General features: G+C 39.3%; 1 pseudogene; it reads left to right on the top strand.

The window, feature by feature from the left end:
• The first annotated feature begins 981 nt into the window (after positions 1 to 981).
• On the top strand, positions 982 to 1,639 carry LOC149179735 (histone-binding protein MSI1 pseudogene; annotated as a pseudogene).
• Positions 1,640 to 11,445: the final 9,806 nt, after the last annotated feature.

Below are 11,445 nucleotides of genomic sequence, written 5' to 3' on the forward strand. Positions count from 1 at the left end.
AAGGAAACTTCAGATTTACTACATGTGTAGTCTATTTTGTATAAACTACTCATGGTCGTTGATTTCAATGTTAAAGCTGTTCAACAGGCATTACTTAAAATGCTAGAAGGAACAGTTGTACATGTTCCAGAAAAGGGAGCTCGCAAACATCCTCGTGTCGATCATATTCAGATCGATACAAAGGATATTCCCTTTATATGTGGCAGGGTTTTCGTGGATCTAGAGAAAACGATTTCTAAGAGATGGCAAGATTCTTCTATTGGCTTTGGAACGCCTATACGAGCTAATATGAGGACTGGTGGCCTGACAAATGCTGCGGTGACATCATCCTTGCTAGAGTCGGTTGAGAGTAGTGATCTTATTGCATATGGTTTAATACCAGAGTTCACTGGACGATTTCCTGTTCTTGTTAGCCTCTCAACGTTGACTGAAGACCAACTTGTTCAGGTGCTCATAGAGCCTAAAACTGCACTTAAAACTCTCAGAATGTGAACCGCACAGATCCCTTCTTGGTCGTCTGCAGATGCTTCAGCGTCGTTACCATCCTCAGCGCGCTCCTCTGCGTTGTTATAAACGTGCTCTCAACCATTCATTCAAAAATGGTGAAGATGTCTTTGATGGCATCCTCCGGGGTTATACAATGCTTATTGCGTTATTTGTGGTGATCGCAGAGACTGAATGGAAGTGGATTCAGAAGTTTTGGCGAATTCTGGAGTATTGGGTGGAAAGAGGAATGCTTCAAATATTTGTTGCTGTCATGACAAGAGCTCTGTCTGAAGGAACAGTGAGTAAAATATATATCATTCTTTTGCGTGAGATTGCAAGCTACATGTTGCTTGCATGTGGTGTCATATATGTCATTGCGGGATTACTCTGCTGCGGCTGGCTAAAGCGCTCTCGTTTGAGCAAATCATTTTCAACAAAAGTCAAAACGAACACCAGATTGCAGCACTGAAGCTGTCAAATGACTGGTCAGTGTTAATGGATGATAAAAAAAAAACAATTCAGCAGAAAATCATAGTGGGTACCCGTACTTCAGAGGACGAGCCAAATTATTTGATGATAGTAGAAGTCCAGATTCCCCTGCAAAACTCTGAAAATGACATCATTGAAGGTTTTTCAATCCACCGAAGCCAAGGTACAAATAATCCAGAAGATTAATCATGCCACAGAATTCATTTGTCATTGCAACGAAGACAGTGAGCCCAGATGTTTATGTGTTTGATTACAGCAAGCATCCATCAAAGGCTCCTCAAGAAAGGATTTGCAATCTTGAACCGATATTGAAAGGTCATTCTAATGAAGGATATGGTTTTTCATGGAGTCCTCTCAAAGAAGGTCACCTACTAAGTGGTTCAAACGATGCACAAATATGCTTGTGGGATATAAATGCTGCATTTGGAAAGAAAGTGCTTGAGGCCAATCAAATATTTAAGGTCCATGAGGGAGCAGTTGGGGATGTTTCATGGCATTTGAAGCACGAATATCTTTTGGCTCTGTTGGAGATGATTGTCATTTGCTCATATGGGACATGCGTACACCTGCACCTAACAAGCCTCAACAATCAGTTGTAGCTCATCAGAGTGAGGTTAACTCTTTGGCCTTTAATCCGTTCAATGAGTGGCTGTTGAGAAAATAAAGATCAAGACAGTCAGAGTTTAGCATTGAAACTGTGATTTTTGGGAACAACTCAGCAGTTTCGTAGCGCGCTACGAAACTGCTAAAGCTACATAATTAACGATCAGTGAACCAAATTTTGAAGACTTTCCTATCAGCATTAAAAAAGTTTTTGTGTCAGCACACATGCACATGGGAAAAGCTTACAACACACGAAGGACGTGGCACTCATTACTAATTCAAGAAAATCAACATGGCTAATTACTTCCGAATATCTTTGAGGAAAACAAAGGCATAAAAACAGGGACAGTTTCCTGTTTCTCAGCAGAGGTAAAGGGATACGACATTAAGGACCAATAAGAAGCTTCGAGCATCCATCACAGCTAAACTAAAAAAGACCAATTGTCAGAGAATGAGCCTGTTTTCTCCTTTTTCTCGTAGGAGCACCATCTTGATTGTAATAAATGATATATTCAGCATGATGTCGAATTAGAATCCTAATTGTTTTAGGTTTCTAGAGCTGTCAATTTGTAGTCTGCTGTATTTATTAGTTAGTTTCAAATGTTAGTAGGTGTCATCATAGGTAGAATTGGAGTTCCCCTCACGCTGGAGGAGGAACCTCAGTTAGGTAGAAGAGCTCTATATATAGCTGAAACAGCAATGTAATCAGGGTTGGAAATTTTTATGGAAAAACTTGTATTTGGCATATGTAAGACTCATTTTCAATAATACATGCTTGATTTTACTTCTCAGGATTCATGAAGGGTTTTTTATGTTCAGAATAGGTGATGTTGTCCTTTTCTTAATTCTTACAGTGGTATGGATGTATAATCACTCAGAATTCACTGAATGTGCTCTGACTTCCTGTATACATGCATAAACTGTGTGGTCCCTTATGAGTTTATGTTCTGAATGTTTAAACGCTGAATGCCCTGACTTCCATGTAAGGTTGAGTTCATTGTTATATTGAGGTGTTGTTCACTCCATAAGCCCAATGGATAGTTTTGTTTAATGTGTTTCCACCATTCATATTTTTCACAGTTGTTCTATAAGAGTTAGCCATCTTATCTTTAATCAAAATCATTAATCCATCAAGAGAGAGCCCTCTCAGGTTGAGGAGGCTAAACCTCAGCCTAAAGTCGGTTTGAAATAGTTACTTGAAGTCTTCCTGGTCTGCAGCCTTCCAGGGCCTGATTTTGAGATAACACCGCCAATGTCTATCTCCAGTCATCCCTGTCAATCCACCGATTTCACTGCAAATCTGCTGATTTTCCCCGACTGGACACTTCCCACGTGTCGGCTCCACGTCCTTCTGGCGGAATCGAGTGTAACCGAGCTCGTTCGGATCCCACGAGGCAATTCTACTGGCTGTGGGTGGCCAGTTGACTGGCCATTGCATTCGTTCAATCCGCACCATTCACAGATATGCAGTGTTCATAGTATAGCTTATGCAATTTGACGAAATAAGGTTAGGAACTTACTTGTGTGGTCGTGGACGTGTTTCGCAGGTTTCTGGATGTGAAACGGTGGCTTTGCTCACTGCTGCTTCGTGCATACGCGTTGGAATTCCTTCGTTCATTGGCTAATGTTGGATGCAAGGCTTTCAGGACCTGGTCCTCTGGTGGTGAATGTTGCATGCACGGCCCCATCTTTTCTTAGCTGTCGAGGAGGTGTTCACATTCACGCAGAGCTGGTTGCATGCCTCCTGTGTCGATTTCAACTGCTCTTGACTGTGCGCTCCAGATGGATCAGCTGCTACAGGATTCCTGTAGGAGATCCTGTAGCTGCTTCTCCTCCTGGGATGCATGCTGAAACGGGCAAGGCTATAGTCATGGATGAAGGGTCCTATTGAAGCTTTTGACAGGTAGAGTGTGTGAGCTTTTGAACACTTGATTTGTCCCTTAGGAAAAATAAATTCACTCTGAGGAAAACAGGACTTTTAAAATGATCGTGCAGGAATACGGGACCAAATTGTGGTAATGGCGGTGGAAAGAGATGAAACAGGTGATGGATGGGAAAGAGGGATGGCTGCAAGCCTCACCAACAAACTCTAAGCTTTAAATCCTTCTCCAGAATTGATTTTGGCCTACCCAAAGGTTCTACAGGATGTTTCTTGTAGAAATGCAGAACTTCCTGTAGAAAGCCCTGAAACTTCCTGTAGGAGGTTGAATCTTGACCTAAATGTGTCCAAATCCTGGAAAAAGTGAGTGGCCATGGAGGGAGTGTCTGTGAGGATTTCTGTTAGCTTGGGATGGACCCCTGTCCTTGTTTTTCGCGACCTTCTTCATCTACACTATAATCCCTGCAACCTGCAATAATTTCAAAGATCAGACCTGTTTTTTTCTTCTTTTTCTTTTTTTTTTTTTTTTTTTTGAAAGACAGCAGGGGCACCTTTATGAGGTTTTCACCCCCACTATCTGCCCTGGGCGCCTCAGAGAGGTTTTCGCCCAAGGATCCTTTTTTTTTTCTATTCCATTTTTTATATTTTGAGAGACAACTGGGGCGCCTTCATGAGGTTTTCACCCTCACTGCTTGCCCTGGCCACCTCAAAGAGGTTTTCGTCCAGGGATCTTGTTTGGTCAATTTAGTGTGTTCTAAATTGCTATTTAAAATGTCAATCCGGGATTCGTAAACTGACGAAGTGAAGTGTACTATATGTACAAGATAACCATTTTCTTAGCCTTTTGTCGTTTTTGAGTTTTTTTTTAGTTTGTTTTTGGATTTATCTTTTATGGATTCCCTAGTGTGTGATGGCGAAAATGAAAGTTAAGTATGGATGGTAATGGTGATTTCTACAATGATTTTCCAAACTTAAAAGTGTTCAAAAAGAAAGCTTTAAAACAACTGTAATGAAATCAATTCTTAAGAGGAAGTAAATGTATCAAACAGTGAACTAATGACAATGGCCTAGTATCCTTACTGCTGTATGAAAAAGAAAGTAAAAACTGAACTTAAAGCAACTCAAAGACTGAAAGAAAAATCAACTAATTCACACTACTTCAACTCTTCTGATCCTTTACCCTTCAGATCAATCTACCTTATGGGAAGAAATCATGAACAAGTTAAGCAATATGATATCTAAATTGCAAGAAATTAAATTGCATAAAGGAAACTAATCACACTACAACTCTTCTGATCCTTTACCCTTCAGCTCAATCTACCTTATGGGAAGCAATCATGAATAAGTTAAGCAATATGATATCTAAATTACAAGAAATTAAATTGCATAAAGGAAACTGATCACACTACTTCAACTCTTCTGATCCTTTACCCTTCAGCTCAATCTACCTTATGGGAAGCAATCATGAATAAATTAAGCAATATGATATTTAAATTGCAAGAAAGCAAACTAAATCACACTACAATAAGTAATATTCTGATTCCTTACTAATAGAGTCACTTGACTATAGAAAGAAACCATAAACAAATGAGTAGTATGATGTCTAAGTAGCAGAAAAATAAATAAGCAAAACACAATTTGAAAAATAACAGTGCTGGATTTAAACTTCAAAAAATGAAAATTAGCAGGAAGGACAAGATGATCTCATATGTCAATAGTTGTCAAAAAGATGAAAATTTGCCCGGGCCGCCTAAGAAAACCTGTAGAAAAGCATTGATCAGCTGACAACTATAAGAAAACATAAATGAAAATGTAAACAACAGTGAATTAAAAACATCAAAACAGCATGTTATATACAAGCTAATGATTATGAAAGCAGAAACATAATAAAATCAAATGAAAACTATACAGGGCTTTAGTGCACAGGGCCCCTCTGCCACCTCAGCCAGCCAACGAACAGTCACAAAAATGAGCTCAGGAAAGTAGTATTCTCATGTATTAAAGCAGCAGCAAAATATGTAAAACAGAGTGCAGTGGGGTGATAATAACAACAGTTCAAAAATTACATCTCCAAAAGCTTCTACACAGCATTTATCAACGTGTTATTTATAATGAAGAAGTGTTGTAACTAATTCCTAAATCCTATGCTGTCAACTGCGTTGCCAGAGACACGTAGATCTCCTCAGCCCGAGATCTAGCGTAATGGTCATCATGTCCATTAAATCTTCGGAGTGGTAGCTGCTGGATTCAGGTTACGGGGTTGATCTCCAGGTGTGCCGATATCTCCATGAGCTGAGAACTATGCCACGTAAACCTTCACGTGCTCAAAACAGAGACGTGCCACCGCTAAATTCCTTGGTTGGCTTTGCCTTTGACCTTTGTTGACCGTGACCTTTTATGGATGTTTCGGCTGATCTGAAGGGACACGTTCCATGTACACGTCACCTGTAGCTTGTCCATGTGGATCATTTCTTCATAGGACACCTGTAGCATAGCCTTTAACAAAATGGCTGCGGAAACCTGTGCTAGCTGCGGAAACTTGTGCTGGCTGCGGAAACTGACAAGTTTCCGCAGCTGCCTGAACAAAAATCTAAACCAAACAACAGTCATAAGCATAGTTATAAAACCATGTCAGAAGCTCTTTTTAGACTATAATGCAATGATTTAACAGCTTGATGGATGAAGTAAGTGGAAAAAGAAGGCTGAGAGGGTGTATAGGAAGGTGCAGGTTTGAGGCTCAACATACCCCCACTGTGAAGGTGTTGCATGTCCTCATGCAACCAAAATTTAATCATTTCCCTCTAATCCATATGTTCTGAGGCTTCTGCTAGAACATCTAGCCCACTTTTCTTCTTCTTTGGTGCTAACATCATCCTGGGTTTCCTAACTAGACATTTGAACTTGAGATTAATCAATGCTCTGCTTAACTTTTTGCACTTTTTCTTCAGTTTCCTATTTTTCTTTTGCCACAGTCCTAAATGGAGCATACTGTTATCATGGATAATCTTACCTACCTTGCTCTGCTCTTTGAGTGCTTCATTTTCCTGCTTGATATGCCTATTTAGGACTTCTAATTCAAATACCTCCTGTTTCAAGGACTGAACTTGTGCATCTAGTGGCAGAGTGGTACTCGGACCTGCAGCTAATTTTTCTAAGGATTCCAGGTAGTTATATACCTCTTGCTGATTAGGATCTACCTCAGGTATCTTTCTCGGACTAAGCTCAAAATCTGGTGGAGGAGGAGGACTGCTCTCTCCTTCCGGCCGAAAAGGGCTTTCATCATGTGGAGGACTTGGTTCAATGCTTGGCTGAGCTGGAGATTTCTCAAGTGTCTCTTCACTTAAATCGATAAAGTGAGGCTGTTTTTCTTGGGTTTTACTCACCTTTCCTCTTAGCCTAGTGCTCCTTCTTAAGTATGGACTAGTACTCTTTTCTTGTGCACTCTGTTTTCCTTTTTGCTTTTTCTTTGCTATAGCAGCAGCCTGAAGATGTACTAATCTTTCTGACAGTGGTTGATAATCCTCCTCTATGGATTGCTCAGGGGATGGATAGACTTCTTGGATGGTTCTTTTTCCTTTTTCTTTCTCTTATTTCTTGTCTTTAGCTCTATCTTCTTCTTCTTTTTGGTCAGTTTCTTGAGTTTCTATAGTAGGGGAGTCTTGGACTGTAGTGTTCTTTTCTCTCCTCCTACTTTTTCTTGGAATCTTCGTTGGACTACTTCAAGAGGCCTCAGATGGCTCTTGGAAGTAGTTTCTTATCAAGAATTTCTCCCAAGTATCTTTAGTTTTCTTCAGCTGATCCTCAATAAGAATTTTTATGAATCCATGATGGTAGAGATGAGATTCAATGTTGCCTATGTGTTTTTGAACTATAAAACTCATCTTTTTCAAACTCAATAGCAGAAAATGAGGCAAATTAAGAGTGTGACCCTCTAAGAAATTCATCATCAGTCTAGCATGATACATATACATAGAACCAAAACCTCCTTCACACATGATAAATTTCTAGATAACTAACAGTAGACTAGACCATTCCTCTTTTAGTGCATGAATAGGGATGCCTCTTGTAAATACGGTGGTATCCATACCTTGGTTTTGTAGCATAATTCTCCATATCTGATCGTCCACACTTCTATTTTTAAACCACCTTTCACCTTCCTGAGGTAGGCCCGTGGCAGCTGCTACTGTGGCCTCAGTCACCGTGGACTTCAAGTCTCCAATCTCCACTGTTTGATCATCAAAAGAACGTGCAAAAGCTTTGGTCACCTCCTTGTTATGGCCTTTAAACTTTTGGATAAATCGTAACCATCTGGCTTTCTTCAGCAATTCTTTAGTTTGAGGATAACCTTCCAAGTATTTCGGTCCTTCTGGCTCTACCCTCAGTAATTTTCCCATCCTCTGTTTAAATTTCAACTGAGAGCTCTTCTGCGTGTGAGGGTTCAGAGAAAGAAATGGCTCGGTTACAGGGTTTAGGATAGACTGTAGTGGCTGCAATCGGGGTTTGGAATAAACTGTAGTGGCTGCAATCAGGGTTTAGGATAACTGTAGTGGCTGCAGTCGAAAATGGAGAATAGGGAATGGAAATACCTGAATTACCGGAGGAACAGAGGGTGAGCAGCAGTAAACAAGTTCAAAATAAAATGCGGATGCATGCGAGGAGTATGGTATTAGTGGAGTGGTAAACGAATGGAGTAATGTCGGGATTCTTTTGAATCGGATGACTGTGTATGAAATTTTTACACGTCTCAACAGACGGCTGCGGAAATTACGGCTAAGAAGAACCGTAACAAAATAGGTCACGTCTCAAGAGTACGGGTAATAAATGGAAGTGCAGTCAATCTTGAGTTTAAACTCGGAATAATCATGAGACCGTTGGAGAAATGAGTGCAAGGTGTGTGGAGTGATATCGTGGAATAGGAGTGGTAATGGAGCTATCTTATCAAATCATTGCACATAGTATAACTTGTTATGGTTTGATAACTATGCGTAATTATGACTTGAATTGTTATTTGATAAAAAAAATTGATCATACCTTTGGAAACTTTGTCATTTCTTGCTCAAGGCTTCTAACCAATTGCTCTTCCTTGATGTCTTGGAGATGCTCCATGTCTTTAGCTCAATAACACCTGCATTTCATGATTATTGCACTAACAGTTGACTGTAAATTTGAAAACAGAGTGATGCTGGCTGCGGAAATCGTTTCTAGCTGCGGAAACTGCTTTTGGCTGTGGAAACGGCTTCCATCTGCGGAAACTGAGACAACACCCACTTAACTGAACAAAGATAGTTAGAGAAGAACTAACTGAATGAAAATAGTCCTGAAAGGGACTTTTATTGATGAAATGAAATGGAATGAGTGGAATGAAATGAAAATGAAGTGGAGTGAAGTGAAATGGAAATGAGAATGAGATGGAGGTGAAGTGAAATGGCAAATGAGATGGAGTGAAGATGGAAAGAGAAGGAGAGGAGATTTTATTTTTTTTTAGAAAACATAGAGTGTCAAGTGTCCTTGATTTTCACTCCATATTTTCTGTATAAGACTGCCAATCTATGATTGGTTTTCAGGCTTATACGATTTTTATTTTATTTATTTATTTATTTATTTATTTTTTCAGGAAAGAAACAAAGGCTAGGCTGATGGGGGAGAAGGATTCTTCTCCACCAACCTTATTGCAGAATTCTCTTGGAACATTTTGACAAATTCCTCTTCTGAGAGTGGCTTATGATAAATTTTCAATCGGTGGCCATTCACAATGAGAGGAGTTCGAAATTCATCAATGGTCTTGATTCTTACCGCTCCATTGTTAAAGACTTTGTCAATCTCATATGGCCCAAGCCAATGAGTCTAAAATTTTCCTTTGAAGTCTTTAAACTTGGAATCAAACAGTAACGCCCAATCTCCCTCTTGAAACTTTCTCTCTTTGATGTATCTGTCATGCCACTTAGCTCTTTGATGTTGAACTAGATCAGTCCTTAAAATTGCATCTTGTCTGATCTCATCTAGCTCATTCAGCTGCTCCATTCTGTGCTTTTAGGCTTCTGATAGATTCATCCCCAACTGGACTGCCATCTTGAAAGTCTTGACTTGAAACTCAATGGGAGCAGGACTTCTTTCCCATAAACAAGTTCATAGGGAGAATGTCCAGTTGTGTTCCTCCATGTAGTTCTGTAGGCCCATAAGGCTTCAGGAAGCCTTTCTGCCCAATATCTTCTGTGTAGATGAACAGTTTTGGTGATGATGCTCTCAAGAACTTTGTTTGTAGATTCCACTTGGCCATTTGCTTGCGGATGGTAAGGAGTAGATTTTCTGTGCTTCATTTTGTATTCTTCCATCAGCTTCTCCATCAAGTTAGATGTAAATTGACTTCCCTGATCTGTCCCAATTTCTCTTGGGACACCAAAACGAGTAAAAATATCCTCAAAAAGAAATTGAACAACTGAATTTTCAGTGGCAGAAGGCAATGCTTTGGCTTCTACCCATTTAGTGACATAATCAGTGCATACCAATATATACTTCTTTTGTCTAGATGGTGGATTAATGGGTCCAATGAAATCTAAAGCCCATTTTTCAAAGGGTTCGATGAGTACCTATGGTTGTAATGGCATTTCATTTGAAAGAGTCGGTCTCCCAACTCTTTGGCAGCTGTCACACCTTCTAACATATTGTTTTGCATCTTTGAAAAGGGAAGGCCAATAATATCCTAAAGAAAGGATTTTATAGGCCGTCCTTTTGTCAGCAAAGTGTCCACCGCATGGTTCATCATGACATGCCTTGAGGATTTCAAGCATTTCATCTTCCCGAACACATCTTCTGATCACACAATCTAGCCCTGTTTTAAACAATTCATTAGAAATCCATGAATAACTTGAACTCTCCTGAATAATTTTTATTTTTTCACCAGGAAATAGATGTGGAGGTAGCTTCCTTGTAACCAAATAGTTAGCAATATCTGCATACCAAGGAGTCTTAGTAGTTACTGCAAACAAATATTCATCTGGAAACTTATCCTCTACAGGAGAATCTTCGTTAGTATTTTGGATTCTAGACAAGAAATCAGCTACTGTATTTTGTTTCCCTGGTTTATCTAACACAGTAATATTGAATTCTTGTAAAAGTAAGAGCCATCTTGTAACTCTGCCGTTAGTAACAGGTTTATTCATGAGATATCTAATTGCAGAATGATCAGTATGGACAAAAGTTTCATAGCCAGTTATATAGTGTCTAAACTTATTGATTGCATGAAAAACAGCTAAGAACTCTTTCTCAGTCACAGTATAGTTTAACTCAGTGGGAGTCAAATTTTTACTGGTGTAGTAAATGGCATAAGGAACTAAATCCTTTTGTCCCAACACAGCTCCTAGAGCTGTATCTGAAGCATCTGTGGAAATATGGAAAGGAAGTTTCCAATTCGGACCTCTCAAAATGGGTGCTTCAGATATTCTTGTTTTCAAAGTTTCAAATGCAGATTGACAATTAGGATCCCATTTGAATTCACAGTCTTTTGTAAGTAATTTGAAGAGTGGAGATGCTATTTTGGTGAAGTTTTCAATAAATCTTCTATAGTATCGAGTAAATCCAAGAAAACTTCTAACATCTTTTTGACAATTTGGAATAGGCAACTTGGAGATGACTTCAACTTTGGATCTATCAACTTTAATCCCATCTCCTGAAATATGATGTCCTAAAACAATCCCTTCAGTAAACATCATAAATCATTTTTCATGACTTAATGATAGGTTTGTTTCTTTACATCTTATAAGGAATCTTTCCAAATTCTCTAATGCCTCTTCAAACGAATTACCATAAACTGTAAAATCATCCATATAAACCTCTACACAATCATGGATTAGATCGAAAAAGATTCCTAGTACTGCCCTTTGAAATGTTGCGGGTGCATTACATAATCCAAAAGGAAGTACTCGGTAAGCAAAAGTTCCCCATGGACAGGTAAATGTAGTCTTGTCCTGATCTTCAGGTGCTACCTGAAT

This window comes from Pinus tabuliformis, chromosome 3_2 (genome assembly GCF_031772625.1).
Source record: "Pinus tabuliformis cultivar Carrire ecotype Pingquan chromosome 3_2, CPIR1, whole genome shotgun sequence".
NCBI lineage: Eukaryota > Viridiplantae > Streptophyta > Pinopsida > Pinales > Pinaceae > Pinus > Pinus tabuliformis.